Raw genomic sequence first — 23834 nt, forward strand, 5'->3', positions numbered from 1 at the left:
ATATCAGGAGCAATGCTGTCGCACGCGTACCGATTATATGTGCACTATTCCGGGAAGCTGGTAGAGTGCATGAGGCAGACAGTAGCAGAAAAATACTTACTTTGGTGATTCGGCGTTGTTCTCTGCTTGACAGGGTGCGAGGGTTCTCTTTTATACTCTCTTTTATACAGTAGTATTCAAGGACGGTGTGATGCTCCACACGTGCGGCGCATGTAGACAAGCTGTCAAAACAAGGCCAGGCGATTTGCAGCTGTTTCACAGACACCGTTACACACTGGACAAAGCCGCTTCCGTTGTTTGCCTGGCTCACAGTCTTAAGGTTACCATATCTTCATGATCAAACACTGAGGGAATTCAGATAATGTGATTTATCTGACATATTTTTCATTTCCTTGAATCCATTTTAGGATTTTTTTTTACCTATAATTCTGTAGTAGTACTAAACATACGTTACATTTCTCATGTCGTACACTACAATCAACAACGAGTTTGAAAGAGTTTATTCCGCTCATTCGTCTACTGAACATTTAGCCGAGAAAATATTCACTCTACAGCTATTTTATGTACAGGTATGGCAAAATACTACTGTACCACTTTCAGCAATTCACTGCAAGCAACACTCATGTATTGGTACCATTTCTCAGCGACACTTTTCCCTGTCAAAATTTTATTGCGGCCGGACGGGTTAAAAATGAACCGTAAATGTTCGATCACTTTCTCGCGTCGTACTGTGCACTACAAAAGTTCCACCTACCTCAGTACGGCGTCCGATCACCAGCCCGTTTCTCTGCATACGTAGATACTGTCCAGACGATGTTAAAAGCAGCTTTGAAGAAAAACACCGTCAATACGTTTGCAAAGTTCGCGTAAACTCTGGTAGCAAGGTATCCTGTAATATCTTATAACAAATTTCGGGTGCAGGACGATTGTTTCATCTCTTTAGAAAAATGGCAAAATTCTGCAACGAGTTCTTTTATTTCCTTAGGCTTAAAATCAAACACTTGCCATCAGCCCGTATTTAATTAACGAATGACATCACTGTCCTCAGATCACAGTTCATGTAACCCAGTACATATGCAAGGCAGCCAGGAATGTACTTAAGTCCAACCCGAATTATCACGCGATTTACAGTCATTACTCTGCTACAATATACGAGTTTCACATTACGTCCTTTTTCAGTGCATATCTAATAAAGAAACTGCTCGCCAAATATTCCATAGACGAATATGAAACATGTCACGTGGAATTTTACAAAGGCCGAAAGTTCACTCGCGGTTCTCTTTCCAACAAAACAATCCAAAAACTTCCAAACTTCACAAAACTGTCCGTAAATGCAACTGCTATTACGAAAAAATGGTTCAAATGGCTCTGAGGTCATCAGTCCCCTAGAACTTAGAACTACTTAAATCTAACGAACCTAAGGACATCACACAACACCCAGTCATCACGAGGTAGAGAAATTGGTTAATGTCTTTAAAAGTTAAATGTACACTTTTAGTTACAATTATATTAATAAATGGATGACTCAATACAATGTTGAGTCCGTATTTCAGTGGTTAACACCGGTCCCAATAGTGCTCAGAACCATTTCGTTAACCAAATTTCAGTCGCCGTATTTACTAATACAATGGCGTGACAAAAGTCATGGGATACCCTCTAACGTGTTGGATCTCCTTCTGCTCGGGGTAATGGAGAAACTCGATGTGGCATGGACTCAACATATCGTTGGAAGTCCCCTGTAGAAATATTGAACCATGCTGCCTCTTAACTGTGTCGGGATTTTGTGTACGAACTGTCTTCTCTGTTATGCCCCATAAATATTCGATGAAATTCATGTTGGGCGATATGGGTGGTCAAATCATTCGCTCTAATTGTCCAGAATGTGCGTCAAACCAATAGAGAACAATTGTGGCCCAGTGACATGACGCATTGTCGCCCATAAAAATTCCATCGTTGTTTGGCAACATGAAGCCCATGAATGGCTTCTAATGGTCTCCAAGTAGCCGAACATAACCATTTTCAATCAATGAACGGCTCAGTTGGACCAGATGAAGCAATCTGCTTCTTGTAAAGAGAGTGACACCATTATGGAGCTAACACCACCTTGCACAGTGCCTTGTTAACAACTGGGGTTCATGGGTTCGTGGGCTCTTCGCCGCACTCGAACCCCACAATCAGCTCTTACCGACTGAAATTGGGACTCATATGATCAGGCCACGGTTTTGCGGTCATTTAGGGTCCAGTCGATATTGTCACGGGCCCAGGAGAGGCGCTGTAGCCGATGTCATGCTGCTAGCAAAGGCACTCGCCTCAATCGTTTGATGCTGTAGCCCACTAACGCCCAATTTCGCCGCACTGTCCTAACGGATAAGTTCGTCGTACGTCCCACATTGATTCCTGGGTTATTTCACGCAGTGTTGCTTGTCTGTTAGCACTGACAACACTATGCAAACGCCGCTGCTCTCGGTCGTTAAATGAAGGTCATCGGCCACTGTTTTGTCTGTGGTGAGCGGTAATGCTTGAACTTTGGTATTCTCGGTACATTCTTGACACTGTGGATCTCGGAATATTGAATTCTCTAACGATTTCGTAAATGGAATGTGCCATGCATATCTAGCTCCAACTACCATTCCGCATTCAATGTCTGTTAATTCCCGTCGTGTGATCATAATCTCGTCTTAAACCTTTTCACCTGAGTAAAAATGACAGATCCGCCAATGCACTGCCCTTTTATACCCCGAGTACGTGATACTACGGCCATCTGTGAAAATGCATTTCGCTATCCCATGTCTTCTGTCACCTTATTGTAATTTCCTTTACGTTTTAAGGAAGAAAATGGTTTTCTGTCCATGCGTGCAAACTAGACGCAGCGCTCTCTCAGAGTAGACTTCTACAACTACTTCATTCTCGCCTTCAATATGTAGAATTTGTTTCTGCAAAAAAAAACTCATTATATTGTGTAGAAACTATAAGTAGCCTTCGGCCAATGGTTACGCTAAAACGCGCCTGATGGTTGCGGAACTTTTGGTTTGGATAAGAAATAACTTTTTAGAGCATCATACATCTCAAGTATCCACCCAATTGCAGGTGCAAGTGACAAGCATTTTGTTTTACAGTGAGACAAAAAACTGCCTTGTATTCTGTTCGTACAAACTCACAGAATTCCTTTAACTTCTAAACTCCTACAACGTAGATTGAAAAATGCGAAGATACAAAGTGTATAAATGCTTCCAGATCCAAATTCAGAAAGTCACAGGCAGCTTTCCCAGCATTATGAAAAATATGGCAAGAACATACGATCACTCAATTCATTTTTCGGTCTTCTGTACAGTTTTCTTGATCCAGTCCGATTAAGACCACCAGCGTTTGCCTTATCATTGCCCCCCCCCGCCCCCCCATAAATAGCAACTACCTTTCTTAACAGATTGTAATTATTAAGAACTACCAATGTTCAGTAGGGAGAGACAGCAAATAAATAAGTTTAGTCCGCATACCACTTTCAGGATGGGCGAAAAACTCCAATACTAGGAGGAAAAAACTTTAGATTTCCATGATTACTGGCATCGGTACTGACACAAATCTAATGAACTGGTTCTAATATCGTTCTTAGTTCATTAGGACAGTCAGGTGCAATTACTTTGGTCACTATTGCCTCATATTTTGTCCTTTCACATGCGAAATTTGCCTCAATATTTCAGCCGCTGAAAGTTTATTTGGTACATTTATTGTTGTAGTCCATGGAATTAAAGCTCCAGTGGTGTTTAATGGTGTGAAAAGAATGAGAAGCTTCTGCTGCAATTTTTGGATCAGTTTCAGTAGATAATTGTGGAGAAACTTTATTGCTCTTCGAGTTGCATCCTGTGCAGCTTTACTTTTCTTGAGTTTATTTTTCACATTATGGTTTAATAAATCAGAATGCTCTCCACGCTAGATGGTCAAATAGCAGCTGGAACAAGAATAAGTTTTAAAATCCTATCTTAATACTAACCTATTTTACTTATTTATTTACTGTGCTGTATCACTATTAAATTATTTAGCTGCTAGACGTGTTGGCTACGTTGTTTATAATATTTTATGCACAAGACGCCACGGCACTGACAGTTCTAGTTACAAGGTATTGAGGTTTGTCCATCAAAATGAGAAAAATTCCATAACTAACAATAAGAAAACCGCATTAGCGCATACATATCCGTATATATTATATTACAATATTCACAACGTAATGTGTGAATGGAACAGAAAAATAAGTAACAATACGATTCACAGTAAATTACTCACTTGCATAGTGTGCATTCTGCATCTATGTCTGTTCAAACCTGCCACAGAAACAGAAATTTAGTTTTGTAATAAACTTTAAACTTGCACTTATAGTTATCTTTTGCCATCTTGATACCTATAACGATATGATGTATATCTTATAGCACAGCAGTCAGTCCAGCCTCCAGAATATGTAGGTCCACTGGAAACATTACTGTGAAGCTTCTCTTGTTTATCGAGTCTTCACAAAGGGAAGAGAAAACAAAGAGTAAGAGCATGCGGTGTTGTGAACTTCAAGCAGAATTCACGAAACGCTGTCTTCTGGAAATGTCCTGCAGCTAGGATGACATTAATCCATATAAAATATTTCAGTGATTTGATATGGTTAGTACTATCAGCCAGAAAGTTGTTCCTTAGAATGTACTAGATCTTCATTACATTTATACACAATTATTATTTTAATTAAAGACTGATGTTCTGTTTTGTAGAACATTGTAGGGAAACAATATGAAAAGTTACCTGGCTAATGTGTTTTTTTATTGTCAGTATATGATGCACAATAAAGTAAATAAAATATCTTTATCTGCAGAATAGTTACATTTTTAACACTGAGTCATGGTCTTTGCAAGTGTTATCTATTGTTATTGACTTTGATTTATTGATTCATACTACAAATCTTTCCAGATTGTGGGGGACACAGAACAGACACACACACACACACACACACACACACACACACACACACATATATATATATATATATATATATATATATATATATATATATATATAAGAATACCGTAATTATTTCAACAGATGCATGAATTTTAGCTTTATCCACAAAGATTCTTGCAGTAGCTGCATTGTCTTGTTTGGTCTTTCGTATCTCAAATGATCTAATAATTCTGCTACTGAAGAGAGGCAATGATCCAATAAGAATGCCCTTAGGGTTTTACAAAAGAGTAAGAAAGCTGATATGTCTTTTAATTTATATGGAAGACTATTGTAGATTTGTATAAAGATGTTTACTGCGGAGGTTTTATAGGCTGATGTCCTTATTGACTGGACATGAGACTTCTCCTTTTGTCTTATATCATGTTCATGGATATTAAAATTTTCATTTACAACTTTTAAATTCTTACTAATATATTTACAGATTTCTAGTATATACATACAGGGAAGAGGGAGAACTGATGACTTTTGAAAGAGGGTTTTGCAAGAAACTGTTTGTCAAGCATGTTGCATTGCTTTTACAGTTATTTTTTGAGTTAAGAAGATGACTGAACTAGGTGGTGTATTACCCCAGAATATAATTCCGTAAAGTAGGATGCTGTGGAATTGGGCAAAGTAGGCAGTTTGGACACTGCTATAACTTGCTTTGACAGAGAGTAAATGCAGACTGTAACATATTTTATTTAGTGTGTAAGACGTCGTGCTCTCCTGACCTTCCTTGCTTACATATTCCGCTCTCAGAATCATATTCCGCACATCAAGACGCTTCATTCGATTCCAAACTCGATAAGATAAAGTCAATGTTGTATGAATTCATGTAAACAATATGCAAATAACAAGTAAGCGCACCGTGGTTGAAATACTCGAGGCTGGCGTACACACATACATTCCAGACACGATGGTCACAGGAGCTTTTAGTTTGGGAGAGCAACCGCACGCCAGGAGGCCGGTCCCAACCTATCTACGTCGGCCAGTGACCGCCCGTAGAGCAGACAGCGGTTGCCCGAGTGAAAGGACGACCCCGTGTTCGGCTTAAAAGCAAATTCCACTACATTGTGTGGGAGCGCCCAGCCTACGCATTCTTTACAACATTGCATGCAGTTTCAGATATTTTCACAGGGAGACAGCAAACGCCAAACGCCGATGCTACAGATTTCCAGATTGGTCGCCGTAAACGAAACGTCATTCTCCCATTTTAGAAGAGCAATGCTGATTGGCAGACGATATTTCTGACAACTTGAGCTGAAGGAGTAATGGAAGAGACCGATAGGTATACCCCTTCACGTCTGGCGTGAAGAGGGGCCGTTCCGTTGTCGCTCTTGGAGCGAGAACACGTAACGAGAGCGTGCGTGCTCTTACGTGTACTCAAAGAGTGAGGAACAAGTCTTTCCTCAGTACTTCACTGGGAGAGCACCTCTGTCGAGAGCGAATTGGAGTGCGACTCTATATTGAGTCCTTGCGATTAAGCGTTGTTCACTGTGTTGGCCGCCACACATATTGTCCTGTGTGAACGGACAGAGTTATAGTTAAACGCCTGCTAGCGAATTTTTGAGTGGCATCGTGGTGGACTTGTTATCTGACCGGTGTACCACGCCAATAGTTAGACTAGGGGCGAATAGGAGTCCTTGACTTCATCAAGGCATAGGGAGATTTTGATTGGCGAAGGGCAATCCAGATAGAACGTGGGTTATCTTATTTGTCAGCAGCGAGCGGCGCAGACAGCAGTCATCACAGTTTATGGTATTGTGCGCTACAGCTCTTGCGAGCCCCATATTTCCTCCATAACAGCACACTTCACTGCATATCACACGCGAGAGCCTCGACCTTACCTAGCAACATTCTGACGAATAATTATTCAAGTTGAGTAGGCCCAGCTCTCAGCCATTCTGACAAGTCAATAACAATCTTAAACTTTGTATAGAAATTTCATTAGCGAATCCTATCCTTGAGAGGTATCTTCACATTCCGAAAAGAACCCAGAAATAACGTGTTCAGTTCATAACTAAAAGTGCCATTGTGATTTCTCAGAATTTTTACAAAATAAATAATAATTTTCGTTAGTTTCATGTTTCTCTTACACTAACTAGCACTACTCCAGTACCCAAGTATCCCACTAGTTATGTAAGAAATTTTGTGAATTTTTGTGTCATTTCCTTACAGCGGACGACTCCAGAAGATATTTATTGCTGAAACTTTTTCAGGCATTTCTCTTTAGAACGTTAGGAGCGTCTGTTTGACTTCTGTAGTAGTGTGGAGCTGGAAATTGCATCTTACAGAAGCCACAGGGTAAAGAGAACATCTTAGATCAATCCGTTGCACAGAATGACAGAATAGCAACACCACGTTCACAAGTGTTCCATTAATTTTGTTTATATGTGTGTGCCATTTGAGGTTATTTTGAAGCCAAGAGCCTAAAAACTTTGTTTCCAAAGAAGATGAAATTTTGTTGGAGTTTATTGTTACACTGGTGCAGCTGGGCGCTCCCACACAATGTAGCGGAATTTGCTTTCAAGCCGAACACGGGGTCGTCCTTTCACTCGGGCAAACGCTGTCTGCTCTACGGGCGGTCACTGGCCGACGTAGATAGGTTGGGACCGGCCTCCTGGTGTGCGGTTGCTCTCCCAAACTAAAAGCTCCTGTGACCATCGTGTCTGGAATGTATGTGTGTACGCCAGCCTCGAGTATTTCAACCACAGTGCGCTTAATTGTTATTTGCATATTGTTTACATGAATTCATACAACATTGACTTTATCTTATCGAGTTTGGAATCGAATGAAGCGTCTTGATGTGCGGAATATGATTCTGAGAGCGGAATATGTAAGCAAGGAAGGTCAGGAGAGCACGACGTCTTACACACTAAATAAAATATGTTACAGTCTGCATTTACTCTCTGTCAAAGCAAGTTATAGCAGTGTCCAAACTGCCTACTTTGCCCAATTCCACAGCATCCTACTTTACGGAATTATATTCTGGGGTAATACACCACCTAGTTCAGTCATCTTCTTAACTCAAAAAATAACTGTAAAAGCAATGCAACATGCTTGACAAACAGTTTCTTGCAAAACCCTCTTTCAAAAGTCATCAGTTCTCCCTCTTCCCTGTATGTATATACTAGAAATCTGTAAATATATTAGTAAGAATTTAAAAGTTGTAAATGAAAATTTTAATATCCATGAACATGATATAAGACAAAAGGAGAAGTCTCATGTCCAGTCAATAAGGACGTCAGCCTATAAAACCTCCGCAGTAAACATCTTTATACAAATTTACAATAGTCTTCCGTATAAAGTAAAAGACATATCAGCTTTCTTACTCTTTTGTAAAACCCTAAGGGCATTCTTATTGGATCATTGCCTCTATTCAGTAGCAGAATTATTAGATCATTTGAGATACAAAAGACCAAACAAGACAATGCAGCTACTGCAAGAATCTTTGTGGATAAAGCTAAAATTCATGCATCTGTTGAAATAATTACGGTTTTCTTATATATATATATATATATATATATATATATATATATATATATATATATATATCTGTGTGTGTGTGTGTGTGTGTGTGTGTATGTGTGTGTGTGTGTGTGTGTGTCTGTTCTGTGTCCCCCACAATCTGGAAAGATTTGTAGTATGAATCAATAAATCAATCATTAAGTCAATAACAATAGATAACACTTTCAAAGACCATGACTCAGTGTTAAAAATGTAACTATTCTGCAGATAAAGATGATATTTTATTTACTTTATTGTGCATCATATACTGACATAATAAAAAAACACATTAGCCAGGTCACTTTTCATATTGTTTCCCTACAATGTTCTACAAAACAGAACGTCAGTCTTTAATTAAAATAATAATTGTGTATAAATGTAATGAAGATCTAGTACATTCTAAGGAACAACTTTCTGGCTGATAGTACTAACCATATCAAATCACTTAAATATTTTATATGGATTAATGTCGTCCTAGCTGCAGGACATTTCCAGATGACAGCGTTTCGTGAATTCTGCTTGAAGTTCACAACACCGCATGCTCTTACTCTTTGTTTTCTCTTCCCTTTGTGAAGACTCGATAAACAAGAGAAGCTTCACAGTAATGTTTCCAGTGGACCTACATATTCTGGAGGCTGGACTGACTGCTGTGCTATAAGATATACATTTACTGAAACTGATCCAAAAATTGCAGCAGAAGCTACTCATTCTTTTCACACCATTAAACACCACTGGAGCTTTAATTCCATGGACTACACCAATAAATGTGCCAAATAAACTTTCAGCGGCTGAAATATAGAGGCAAATTTCGCATGTGAAAGGACAAAATATGAGGCAATAGTGACCAAAGTAATTGCACCTGACTGTCATAATGAGCTAAGAACGATATTAGAACCAGTTCATTAGATTTGTGTCAGTACCGATGCCAGTAATCATGGAAATCTAAAGTTTTTTCCTCCTAGTATTGGAGTTTTTCGCCCATCCTGAAAGTGGTATGCGGACTAAACTTATTTATTTGCTGTCTCTCCCTAATGAACATTGGTAGTTCTTAATAATTACAATCTGTTAAGAAAGGTAGTTGCTTTTTATGGGGGGGCGGGGGGGGGGGCAATGATAAGGCAAACGCTGGTGGTCTTAATCGGACTGGATCAAGAAAACTATACAGAAGACCGAAAAATGGATTGAGTGATCGTATGTTCTTGCCATATTTTTCATAATGCTGGGAAAGCTGCCTGTGACTTTCTGAATTTGTACCTGGAAGCATTTATACACTTTGTATCTTCGCATTTCTCAATCTACGTTGTAGGAGTTTAGAAGTTAAAGGAATTCTGTGAGTTTGTACGAACAGAATACAAGGCAGTTTTTTGTCTCACTGTAAAACAAAATGCTTGTCACTTGCACCTGCAATTGGGTGGATACTTGAGATGTATGATGCTCTAAAAAGTTATTTCTTATCCAAACCAAAAGTTCCGCAACTATCAGGCGCGTTTTAGCGTAACCATTGGCCGAAGGCTACTTATAGTTTCTACACAATATAATGAGTTTTTTTTTTGCAGAAACAAATTCTACATATTGAAGGCGAGAATGAAGTAGTTATAGAAGTCTACTCTGAGAGAGCGCTGCGTCTAGTTTCCACGCATGGACAGAAAACCATTTTCTTCCTTAAAACGTAAAGGAAATTACAATAAGGTGACAGAAGTCATGGGATAGCGAAATGCATTTTCACAGATGGCCATAGTACCACGTACTCAGGGTATAAAAGGGCAGTGCATTGGCGGATCTGTCATTTTTACTCAGGTGAAAAGGTTTAAGACGAGACATGATCGCACGACGGGAATTAACAGACATTGAATGCGGAATGGTAGTTGGAGCTAGATAAGCATGGGACATTCCATTTACGAAATCGTTAGAGAATTCAATATTCCGAGATCCACAGTGTCAAGAATGTACCGAGAATACCAAAGTTCAAGCATTACCGCTCACCACAGACAAAACAGTGGCCGATGGCCTTCATTTAACGACCGAGAGCAGCGGCGTTTGCATAGTGTTGTCAGTGCTAACAGACAAGCAACACTGCGTGAAATAACCCAGGAATCAATGTGGGACGTACGACGAACTTATCCGTTAGGACAGTGCGGCGAAATTGGGCGTTAATGGGCTACAGCATCAAACGATTGAGGCGAGTGCCTTTGCTAGCAGCATGACATCGGCTACAGCGCCTCTTCTGGGCCCATGACAATATCGACTGGACCCTAAATGACTGCAAAACCGTGGCCTGATCAGATGAGTCCCAATTTCAGTCGGTGAGAGCTGATTGTGGGGTTTGAGTACGGCGAAGAGCCCACGAAGCCATGAACCCCAGTTGTTAACAAGGCACTGTGCAAGGTGGTGTTAGCTCCATAATGGTGTTGCTCTGTTTGCAAGAAACAGATTGCTTCATCTGGTCCAAATGAACCGTTCATTGACTGAAAATGGTTATGTTCGGCTACTTGGAGACCATTAAAAGCCATTCATGGGTTTCATGTTGCCAAACAACGATGGAATTTTTATGGGCGACAATGCGTCATGTCACTGGGCCACAATTGTTCTCTATTGGTTTGACGCACATTCTGGACAATTAGAGCGAATGATTTGACCACCCATATCGCCCGACATGAATTTCATCGAATATTTATGGGACATAACAGAGAGGACAGTTCGTACACAAAATCCCGACCCAGTTAAGAGGCAGCATGTTTCAATATTTCTACAGGGGACTTCCAACGATATGTTGAGTCCATGCCACATCGAGTTTCTCCATTACCCTGAGCAGAAGGAGATCCAACACGTTAGAGGGTATCCCATGACTTTTGTCACGCCATTGTATTAGTAAATACGGCGACTGAAATTTGGTTAACGAAATGGCTCTGAGCACTATTGGGACTAAACATCTATGGTCATCAGTCCCCTAGAACTTAGAACTACTTAAACCTAACTAACCTAAGGAGATCACACAACACCCAGTCATCATGAGGTAGAGAAATTTGTTAACGTCTTTAAAAGTTACATGTACACTTTTAGTTACAATTATATTAATAAATGGATGACTCAATACAATGTTGAGTCCGTATTTCAGTGGTTAACACCGGATAGTGGGCTAGAGTGGCAAGCAGTCGAAAAAACTATGTTTTATTTAAGAGGTGTTAATATTGTTATTGATGACCCTATTCTCCTTGATGAAATAAGTGCTCTAAGAACATACTACTTGCTGAACACTGCATCTGTAACGCCACGAGTCAATACTCAATAGCATTTATTGCACTGCTTTGCAGTACGGCTCGTAGCTTTGGAGCCGTTGGCGGTGATAGAAACAGCCGCTTGTATTTCAGTGTGACTCATTCTCACCCGTCGCTAGCCTAGCTGTGGGAAGCGGTACCTGCGTCAGTTCGAGCGACAGAATATTCTAGAACCTAAGAATCTACATAAACTATATTAAATATTATTCGATTCAGTTAAAGGTTAATATACTACCCTTTGTTATTGAAAAGAAAATTGTGTTAAAATCTCAGCTTTCTAGCTGGCATACTTTCAGAGTTAGAGAAAATTCCCCCAAAACGACACTTATAAGATTAAAATCAGTTAGGATTCATCGTAGTTTGTCTTTTAGTATCATTTGGAATTATTACTGAAATGGCAGAACAATTTATTTAGATTTTTTATAGTTGAAAACGTTCACTATTTTTCATTCTCATAACATAAAATTCAGAAAGGATTAATATTTATTTATTAACTATTTGTTTTGTTGTCTGAATAAATGAGAGTGAGTGAGAGTGTATATGTGGGACATGCGTAAAGATTCAGTATTATCGCATGTTAAACATTATGTAACTGTATCATGGGGAAGTGTTAAGCAAGCAAGTTGCAATGAAAAATGTAATTTCCCCACCTTGCTGATGCCGTATGTCCAAGGGTGCTTGCTTTTGTAAGAAGGCAGCCACAATAGCCATTTGCAGAGTAATAGTTTTCTAAAGTTATTTCAAGATTAGTTTTCTCTTCATTTGGTTTTGTGAAACATTTAATTAATATTTGCATGATGAAGTGCCGTAAATGCATCTGTAGATGTTGATTGGCATAAGACAGTTTTAGCGCGAAAAAGAATTCCAAGAACTGTTTTGATTGGCTGGTCATTTTGAACAACCAATCAGAGTTAAGCATTTCCCGCGCATTACAAGAAGTTATAGGCCCTGGAAGGAACGGCAGTGAGTGAGCCGCTAGTCAACTATCGGACGTGAGGTTATGTTAAACTCTTCGGTCTTTATTATGTGTAAAATGAATAAATAATTGGCTTCTCACTTACAGATTGTGTGGCCGCAATAGCAGGACGGCCGGAGTGGCCGAGCGGTTCTAGGCCCTACAGTCAGGAACCGCGCGACCGCTACGGTCGCAGGTTCGAATCCTGCCTCTGGCATGGATGTGTGTGATGTTCTTAGGTTAGTTAGATTTAAGTAGTTCTAAGTTCTAGGGGACTGATGACCTCAGAGCCATTTGAACCATTTTTTCGTAATAGCAGTTGCATTTACGGACAGTTTTGTGAAGTTTGGAAGTTTTTGGATTGTTTTGTTGGAAAGAGAACCGCGAGTGAACTTTCGGCCTTTGTAAAATTCCACGTGACATGTTTCATATTCGTCTATGGAATATTTGGCGAGCAATTTCTTTATTAGATATGCACTGAAAAAGGACCTAATGTGAAACTCGTATATTGTAGCAGAGTAATGACTGTAAATCGCGTGATAATTCGGGTTGGACTTAAGTACATTCCTGGGTGCCTTGCATGTGATCTGAGGACAGTGATGTCATTCGTTAATTAAATACGGGCTGATGGCAAGTGTTCGATTTTAAGCCTAGGGAAATAAAAGAACTCGTTGCAGAATTTTGCCATTTTTCTAAAGAGATGAAACAATCGTCCTGCACCCGAAATTTGTTATAAGATATTACAGGATACCTTGCTACCAGAGTTTACGCGAACTTTGCAAACGTATTGACGGTGTTTTTCTTCAAAGCTGCTTTTAACATCGTCTGGACAGTATCTACGTATGCAGAGAAACGGGCTGGTGATCAGACGCCATACTGAGGTAGGTGGAACTTTTGTAGTGCACAGTACGACGCGAGAAAGTGATCAAACATTTACGGTTCATTTTTAACCCGTCCGGCCGCAATAAAATTTTGACAGGGAAAAGTGTCGCTGAGAAATGCTACCAATACATGAGTGTTGCTTGCAGTGAATTGCTGAAAGTGGTACAGTAGTATTTTGCCATACCTATACATAAAACAGCTGTAGAGTGAATATTTTCTCGGCTAAATGTTCAGTAGACGAATGAGCGGAATAAACTCTTTCAAACTCGTTGTTGATTGTAGTGTACGACATGAGAAATGTGACGTATGTTTAGTACTAGTACAGAATTATAGGTAAAAAAAAATTCTAAAACGAATTCAAGGAAATGAAAAATATGTCAGATAAATCACATTATCTGAATTCCCTCAGTGTTTGATCATGAAGATATGGTAACCTTAAGACTGTGAGCCAGGCAAACAACGGAAGCGGCTTTGTCCAGTGTGTAACGGTGTCTGTGAAACAGCTGCAAATCGCCTGGCCTTGTTTTGACAGCTTGTCTACATGCGCCGCACGTGTGGAGCATCACACCGACCTTGAATACTACTGTATAAAAGAGAGTATAAAAGAGAACCCTCGCACCCTGTCAAGCAGAGAACAACGCCGAATCACCAAAGTAAGTATTTTTCTGCTACTGTCTGCCTCATGCACTCTACCAGCTTCCCGGAATAGTGCACATATAATCGGTACGCGTGCGACAGCATTGCTCCTGATATGTTCCAAAACACCATGCATAAAAATGAGATTTTCGGCGGCTCATAGCTCGAATTCTCTTGGTGACAGAAAGGTAGGATCGAGCGTTTTGCGTCCACTTGTATACTCGTCTTACCGTAAGTATCCTACAGTACACGGTTAAATTTTGAGTGTAACAATCTTCTTCTCCAGTTTAGGTGAATGGAGCAAATCGGTTGATTCTCTTTTGCATTGGATGTGGTCTCCGGCGCGCCTTATGAGACTTATGGGGGCTTTATTTAGTTCATAGGCGGTTCCTGAGAATACCCGAAAATCATGATTTTCAGGTACCATAACCGCGCCGAAGATTCAAAGACGGCTATGCACAACAAATGGCTGAAATTTTTGCATTAGATGTGGTCTCTGGTGCATCTTATGGGGCTTATGGAAGCATTGTTTAGTTCATAGGCAGTTCCCGACAAAAACCCGTAAAAGCTGGTTTTTGGGTACCAAAATCGCGCCGAAGATTCAAAGACAGGTATGCGCAGCAAATGGATAAAATTTTTACGATATAGTCCTAAGTTCCCTACCCCGAGCAGCTTCTAAAACTTTCTTTGTTTCTTTTCTGAGATACAGAGGTTCAAAGTTACCCTACTTGATATACAGGGTGATTCAAAAAGAATACCACAACATTAAAAATGTGTATTTAATGAAAGAAACATAATATAACCTTCTGTTATACATCATTACAAAGAGTATTTAAAAAGGTTTTTTTTCACTCAAAAACAAGTTCAGAGATGTTCAATATGGCCCCCTCCAGACACTCGAGCAATATCAACCCGATACTCCAACTCGTTCCACACTCTCTGTAGCATATCAGGCGTAACAGTTTGGATAGCTGCTGTTATTTCTCGTTTCAAATCATCAATGGTGGCTGGGAGAGGTGGCCGAAACACCATATCCTTAACATACCCCCATAAGAAAAAATCGCAGGGGGTAAGATCAGGGCTTCTTGGAGTCCAGTGATGAAGTGCTCTGTCACGGGCTGCCTAGCGGCCGATCCATCGCCTCGGGTAGTTGACGTTCAGGTAGTTACGGACAGATAAGTGCCAATGTGGTGGCGCTCCATCCTGCTGAAATATGAATTATTGTGCTTCTTGTTCGAGCTGAGGGAACAGCCAATTCTCTAACATCTCCAGATACTGTAGTCCACTTACAGTAGCACCTTCGAAGAAAAAGGGACCAAAAACTTTATTGGCTGAAATGGCACAGAAAACGTTCACCTTAGGCGAGTCACGTTCATACTGAGTTGTTTCCCGCGGATTCTCAGTGCCCCATATACAGACATTGTGACGGTTGACTTTCCCGTTAGTGTGGAAAGTTGCTTCATCACTAAACACAATCTTTGAAACAAAAGATTCATCTGTTTCCATTTGAGCAAGGATAAAATCACAGAAATCGATTCTTTTAATCTTATCAGCTGCAGACAGTTCTTGAACCAATTTCAGACGATAAGGTTTCATAACTAACCTTTTTCGCAGGACTCTCCATACAGTTGATTGTGGAATTTGCAGCTCTCTGCTAGCTCTGCGAGTCGATTTTCCTGGGCTGCGAACAAATGCTTGCTGGATGCGTGCTACATTTTCATCACTCGTTCTCGGCCGTCCAGAACTTTTCCCTTTGCACAAACACCCATTCTCTGTAAACTGTTTATACCAACGTTTAATACACCACCTATCAGGAGGTTTAACACCATACTTCGTTCGAAATGCACGCTGAACAACTGTCGTCGATTCACTTCTGCCGTACTCAATAACACAAAAAGCTTTCTGTTGAGCGGTCGCCATCTTAGCATCAACTGACGCTGACGCCTAGTCAACAGCGCCTCAAGCGAACAAATGTACAACTAAATGAAACTTTATAGCTCCCTTAATTCGCTGACAGATAGTGCTTAGCTCTGCCTTTTGTCGTTGCAGAGTCTTAAATTCCTAAAGTTGTGGTATTCTTTTTGAATCACCCTGTATAAAATACGCACGTACAATCCGGTGTGGGGGGAAAACGTTGTTTATAAAGTGACGTAGCACGAAGGAATATTCTGTGCAGTGTCTCCGTTATCGTCAGAAGTGTTCTGTGAACCCTATGATGATGTAGTACTGAAGTACATGCAAAATTATTGTGCACATAAAATGCGGTCTGAGCTGTAAGATTATATAGTTTTGCATTATTTCTATTTCACATAAGTAAGGTATCAAAATTTTACTGATTCATGGAGTTCTTCCATATGAGTGACATGCCGTGCTGTATCAGGGAAAAGAAGGGAACCAGTGGAAAATGTTCCTGTCGGAACACAGGAAAGGCGAATATGTTCATGTTTATTACAAGAGAGTTGGGTACCAGCTGTTTCATTCCACATTGCTCTGTTCCTGTAAAAATTTTCCGAAAGCTCTGGCACGCGAACGCATTCGCGCTTTTTTTATGCTGAGGGAGGAGCAGGCAGTGGAAAAGAGACGGGAAAGTAATGTGTACTGTTTTATGTCTGCCTGGAGTGGCAAACATAAGTTGGAATTGGTAACAGGACGCGACCGGGGTGTGACGCAATATCTGATGGCCGAGAAAAGACTAGTCTCAAAGTAAGGAGCCAGCGATCAGGAATATTACTTATCTTTATTCTCCATACTACTACCGACTACTGCTCTCATAGCAAGTAGCTACGTAATTAACTTCACAATACAATTCACAAATCCACAGTGCAATCCAAATCGTAACTAAGTTTTAAGCCAAAGGTTGTCATATAAGATCTATACAATAACACAGCTAGCGAGCAAGAGCGAGTGGCCGTCGTCAGGTCTGTGCTCCCGTTGTATCTTGTGGCCATAGAGGGAGCTGCAGGCAAGAACTATAGAATAACGCCATGAACATTCGGCGGCCGCGACGTGAAGCTAAGACCGACCACCGCGCATGTGTGGCCGAGCTGAGCGACGGCAGGGCGCGCGTGATTCGGTTAGGTCCGCGGACATAGCATACTGGATGATAATAGACAGTGGTTGTGGTATAGAAAGAGCGAAAGAGGCAATCGCAGTGTGAAAGAAACAGAGGGACGCAGTGCAGTAGGACGCAGTTGACAGTGACAGAATAGTGGTAGGATAAAAGTGAAGGAGACAGTGCCAATGGGAGAGGAATAACGAAAAGGATAAAGTGGAAGTTCGTGAGAGCCAGTGATCATGAGAGACAGAGTCTACAACAGTGACAACGAGGAAGAGAGAGATAGTGACAATGAGAAGAGACAGCAGCAGCGGGAAGCAAGGAATGAATGAGATTTTAGTAGTATGAGAAAGCAAGAGGGAGACAGCTACAGTGAGAGGAAACTGTAGCAGTAGGAACAACGAAGGATACTATGACTGTGATGCAGGGGACAGAGACACAAAGAGATAACGAGTAGAGCTGAATGAGTGAGAGGGACTGGGAAAGTAGTGGTGGGTGGGTATGAGAGACTTACAGCGCTTGACTAGTGGGTATGAGCAAGTTACAGCTAGGGGACCTTGTGGAAGTGAGAGCAGAGTCGGATGTTAAAAACAGCGCGTACAAGTTGGAATACCAAAATTTTTGGGAAAACTTTTTAAGACGCTGAGGATGGTAGAAAGAGGCAGCTGGTACCCCAATTTTCAGTCACAATCTTTTAAATGAACAGGAACGTGTTCGCCTTTTTTGTGCTCCGATAGGAGCATTTTTCCGCTGGTTTATGACACTTTTATATTTCCCACTTCCGTAGCAGAGGTCGCTAACGCACGCCGCAGCTACCTGATTTGAATCTTAGTTCTGTATGAAAATTGTCCCCACCATATTTGGCCAGCATAGAGAGAAGAGGCTGTACGTTAAGTTTCCGCATACATGCCTTAGCGTCAGTGCTCTCGGTTAAATTCCAAATCTCTCAGCACCACACCACTGGGTAACGTCTCTAGGCGCTGTCGATTTACATGTTCAGACGCCGTTCGCAAATCCTTTTTTCGTAAATCAGTGTCCAGTACCGCTTCTGGGTCGTCATATAAAGACTCCAATACAGATGTCACAAATGCAATATTTGCCGCAGGATTATCTCTCTCACAATCAAAATTCGCTCCCATGTAAACGCTTACCATTTCTGATTAAACGCAGCGACTTCGTCTCCATCGAAGGGAATGGCGAAATATCGCTCTGAGCAAGAAATTATCCTCCTCTTACATTTAACTTGAAGATAAACGCGCCGGCCGGAGTGGCCGTGCGGTTCTAGGCGCTACAGTCTGGAACCGCGAGATCGCTACGGTCGCAGGTTCGAATCCTGCCGCGGGCATGGATGTGTGTGATGTCCTTAGGTTAGTTAGGTTTAAGTAGTTCTAAGTTTTAGGGGACTGATGACCTCATATGTTAAGTCCCATAGTGCTCAGAGCCATTTTTTGAAGATAAACACTCATCGTTCTGAGTAACTTTTAAACCGAAAGAGCTGATTTTCAGAGGTCATTCGTGCGAAACAGCTATTGGAAACTGATATTTGACTCTGCTAGTAAAAGCGATTCAGGATTTAACACGTAATCTCGTCAGAGAATATTGTTTTCCGGAGTTTGGTTTAAGTCGTCCACAAACTGTACTGTGGATAAACGTAGCAGTGAAGACTTCAAGCTCGGCGTTCCCCTTGGTGCTGTTCGAGAGGCATAGGCTGCGTGCTGGCACTGAAGTTCATTCCCTCCCTTCTCTCACAATCATACAAAGCAAACGTCAAACGCCACTCACACCCACTTAAGCAGAGCTTCCTTGTGCGTTTAAGAAGAAAATCCTCTATAACTAGAGGGTTGAACCTATCCCTAAAAGCTGTCGACACACGGGAAAAGTTAGGTAACGTTGACGCGAAGCTCTACTTGTTTTTTGACGTCACTTCCTGCTATTTCTGGTTTAGATGCCACTTCGTAACGTGAAACAAAAAACAAGTTCTGCGGTAGAACCAACAGTAACCAAGAACGCTCCCTACGTCACGAGCAGAAAGCAAGACGTCATACTGTACCTGTCGTGTTCAGAAGAAGCTCATATTCGATACACGTTACACCCTACGAATATATGCTGTTTCTAGTCACCAGCATGCTGATATGTCGACGACGTATCGTTCTTGATACGATTTGTTGTAACAGAATGACCGGAAATGTCATATTGGTAGTTAAAGAATTTTCACATTTACTTATTCTCAACTCGTATGTAATGAGAATAAGCCCTTTTAAGACAATGACCCATTTTAGTTTCATGAAAACATGTCGTCCTTATTATGATTTGTTATACAATTCTCAATAACATTTCGGGAACAAAATTAAAGGTAAAGAGAGATGTTTAGAGACGACTTGCAGCATACCGTAGTAAATAAAAAGCTAATAAAATGAAATCGGATGAGGGTTCTCGTCCCGGTAGGTTGAATTTTATTTATTTATTTGTTTTTTCACCTTCGTGTTTCCCGAAACGTTGAGAGAGTTTCACATGAAACCACTAGAAATAATTCCTGTAATATTTGATGTTGTGTGAATAGATGTGAGTTCTCTGTCAGGAATGACAGTGATTTAGTGAAGCTGACGGCTTTCCTGAGTGAACATGGATCTTCCATTTTTATCTAATTACATGTCCACGGACGTTAAAGTTTTCATTTGTATGTGCCACAGAGAGAACAACGGTACTACCATACGGTCAGGAAAGGAAATGTTCGTTTTAACAGAGCTAACGTAGGAATTCTACACACTTCCATTTTTGTGAACTAACTGTATGGTTTGCGAGTCAAATACGTGCGACAACCACCGCTGGAGAGAGTGCAAAATCACGTCAATAAACGCGTCCCGTGTGCCGACGGCTTAAGATGTCTAGTCAGCCACGAGATACACTTTCTTCGTAACAGATTTCCCACAGTGTTTGCTACCTATTTATCAATTTTTGACTCGAACAATATTCTGCCATGCTGCAGGAACCAATTTTTTCATTTGTAGTAGTCAGTTGCTTTTGCATTTCAATTGCAGTTGCTTAAGCTATTCCAAAAATAGGTGTTTATTATTGGCCTTTACTGTCGTTCATGCAAATACGTATTGCATCAGCTTTACATATAAGCTGTTGTGTATTGCATGGCCTGTGCTTATTCTTATTAAATTGTTGACACCCTGCGCCTGTACGGCAAGAACACAGAAATGCAGCTGTAAAAGCTTCCGCTCCTATGAAAACATACGGAAATGAAAGCGGTCAGCAAGTGGTCGTCGTTTAATCTTGTGAAGCATATATGAGCTTAAAGCCATTCAGCTCGTTAGATTTAGATGTTCAGAATAACCTGCTCTATGATTCGTCCTCCCTTCGATAGAATGTTGTTTATCTTGATTCTTGATTCTTTATTGGTTCAAATGGCTCTGAGCACTATGGGACTTAACATCTATGGTCATCAGTCCCCTAGAACTTAGAACTACTTAAACCTAACTAACCTAAGGACATCACACAACACCCAGTCATCACGAGGCAGAGAAAATCCCTGACCCCGCCGGGAATCGAACCCGGGAACCCGGGCGTGGGAAGCGAGAACGCTACCGCACGACCACGAGCTGCGGACAAGAACTTTATTGTTGGAGCGTTGTTCTTCATACTGTCACTCGCTACTGAAGCAAAATGAAAGTTCAGATTTAAGATCCCCACAGCAAAGAAGTCACTGGAAACAGAGCAGTACCTCGTCTTTCAGGCGAGAGTACGGAAGGGAATCAGCCACTGTCCTTTTCATGGAAACATCTCACCATTCTGATAAGCTACATAGGAAAACAAGCTGAATCAGAGCAGTGTCTTGTCCCAGTGTCGTAGCAACGCGCGGTTTCATTCTATCTCAAAGAATTTTCTTATAGCCTATTTGACAGTATCATAGAGTGGAAATTTCAGTGGACATTCCAAGCTTGTGACAGCATTGAGCCTTCATTCGCACCTATGTTGGTTCTTCTCTGTGTAACTTAGAACGTATTCGTTCTAAAAATTGTGCGCTAATTTGAACAACACTGAACTAGCAGACAAAATATTCTTAATAATGTGAACTTCAAGAATCAACTTTTCACTCTCCAGTGAAGCGTTGTTTCGAAATCTGCTGGCAAATTAAAGTTGTCTTCCGGACAAGGAGTCAAACCCGGAACCTTACCTGACGCTTTTGATGTTCTTACTGAATCATCCAGGCATGGCTTACGATCCAGCCGCAAGCTGCAAGTCAACCTCTTCCTTTCCAGACTTCAAAAATCACACTTTCATACGTTCTGGACTAGTAGTCTGGGACGGAATAATGTCACTGATGAATATCTTAGCCACACCCTACTGGAAGTTCCCAGAGTGAATTTATCATTCTGGAGAGGGGTGTGCGCTTTCACTAGCTTGGACCGTAGGAGGAAGGCAGTGGCAGAATTGAAGCTGTGAGAAAAATTAGTGAGTTGCGAATGAACAGCTCAGCTGGTAAGATGAAAAGCAACGTGCAGACTGGTATCGAATTTTAATCTCTCAGTAAGTTTCAGTTTCTGAATCCTCATTTCTGAATTCGTTCACATGCCTACTCTGCAGTTCACACTTAAGTACCTAGCAGTGGGCTCATCGAACTACCTTCGTGCTATTTCTTTATCGCCGCGCACTCGAACAGTGCGCGGGAAAAAAGAGCACTTAAATCTTTCCATGCGTGCTCTGATTCTTCTTATTTCATTACAACGATAATTTCTCCCTGCGTAGGTCGGGGTCAACAAAACGTTTTCGGATTCGAAGGAGAAAGATGGTGTTCGAAATTTCGTGAAAAAGTATCGCCGCAAAGGAAAACGGCGTTGTTTTAGTGGTTGTCACCCCAACTCCGTGACACTGTCTCTCCTATTTCACAATACAAAACGAGTTGCCCTTTCTTTGAACTTTTTAGGTGTTCGCAGTCAGTCCTATCTAGTAAAGATCCCATACCGCGCAGCAGTACTTCAGAAGAGGAGGGACAAGTGTAGTGTAAGCAGTCCCTTTACTGGACCTGTTGCACCTTTTAAATGTTGTACCAATAAAGCACAGTCTTCAGTTAGTCCTTTCCCACAACGTTAGCTATGTGATAGTTCTAATTTAAGTTGCTCGTAATTTTAATGCTGAGGTATTTAGTTGAAGATAGAGCCTTTAGATATGTGTAATTTATCGCGTAAGCGGAATTTTGGTGGATTCCTTTTAGTAGGGCTACTCATGTAGATGACCTCATATTTTTCATTATTTAGAGTCAATTGTCACTTTTCGCACATTAAAAATATCTTGTCTAAATCACTCTTCAATTTGTTTTCGTCTTCTGATGACTTCACTATATGGTAATAGACAGTATCATCTAAAACAATCTAAGAAGGCTTCTCACATTGTCTCCTAAATCGTTTATACCGAATATGAAAGCCATAGGTTCAATGTATAACAGTTTCTTGGGGAATGTCAGGTATCACTTCCGCTTTATTCGATGACGCTCCGTCTATTACTACGAACTGAGACCCTTCTGTCAGGTAATCACGAATCCATTGGCACAACTGAGACGATATTCCATAGGCATACAATTTAATTAGAAGTGGTTTCTGAAAAAACAGTGTCAATAGCCTTCTGGAGATCTAGAAACCTGAAATCAATTTGAAATCCCCGATCGATACCACTAATTACTTCGTGTGAATAAAGAGCTATTTGTGTTTCACAAGAACAAATGAATTTACGTGCGTATGTATATTCCACATCTCCTCCCAGATCACTGGACCGACTTCAACCAAACTTGTTACACATATCACATACTGTCTGGTAAGAATCACCGTGGGGGTAATAATCACACGTCTACGAAAGAGGTGGGGTGGCGGAGAAAAATCTGTGAAGGCCACGACGCGTGAATACCGTTACTATAGTCATCTAGTATCACACTATTTAAAACCTTTGCGAAACTTTTTCTCGCCCCACAAAATGATGAAACGAAGAAAGTTTATAGCTTATCCCATTTTCTTTGTTCTTGCAGTAGCATGGAGCATGACAATTAATTTATTGCTTCTTTACTACTAACTATATTCGTGACAAATTTTGCACACAGCATTCACGTATAACATTGAATGTACCAGGAAAATTTTATCATTGCACGACACTTAGTTCAGGAGATAATTGAGAAACTACCGCAACGTGAGAGACGTTTACATTTACTACTACGTTGCTACCAATGCTAATCGCAACACTTTTCGCAAACAGTACGCACATCCGCTGCTGCATTTACCTACAAAATGCATCTTTGTCCGAGACATAATTCAGAAGGTGCAACGGCAAATACAGAGATGCGTGAAAAACTCCGGCATCACGTATGACGTTTTAATCTATTATCTTTTTTTACTACTAATCCTATTCACAATGCATTACGCAGATAGTAGGCACATATACCACTGCATGTAACTGGATAATTATATCATCTTACAGCACATAGTTCAAAATATACGACGCCATAAACATTGAACAGTGTGGAAATCAAACTGTAGGGCGAAATTCGCTAGGCCTACAGGTG

At 40.8% G+C, this 23834-nt stretch overlaps 2 protein-coding genes across 2 annotated transcripts in view; one reads left to right on the forward strand and one right to left on the reverse strand.

Annotated features, from left to right (window-relative positions):
- LOC126198538 (uncharacterized) overlaps positions 1-141 on the reverse strand; it is a 39495-nt gene extending 39354 nt beyond the window's left edge. Inside the window, exon 1 of the mRNA XM_049934940.1 lies at positions 101-141. The gene's annotated coding sequence lies outside the window, so the exon portion shown is untranslated. The remainder of the gene's footprint in view (positions 1-100) is intronic.
- Positions 142-14202: 14061 nt separating this feature from the next.
- LOC126198539 (uncharacterized) overlaps positions 14203-23834 on the forward strand; it is a 32672-nt gene continuing 23040 nt past the window's right edge. Inside the window, exon 1 of the mRNA XM_049934941.1 lies at positions 14203-14243. The gene's annotated coding sequence lies outside the window, so the exon portion shown is untranslated. The remainder of the gene's footprint in view (positions 14244-23834) is intronic.

This window comes from Schistocerca nitens, chromosome 8, assembly GCF_023898315.1.
Source record: "Schistocerca nitens isolate TAMUIC-IGC-003100 chromosome 8, iqSchNite1.1, whole genome shotgun sequence".
Classification (NCBI taxonomy): domain Eukaryota; kingdom Metazoa; phylum Arthropoda; class Insecta; order Orthoptera; family Acrididae; genus Schistocerca; species Schistocerca nitens.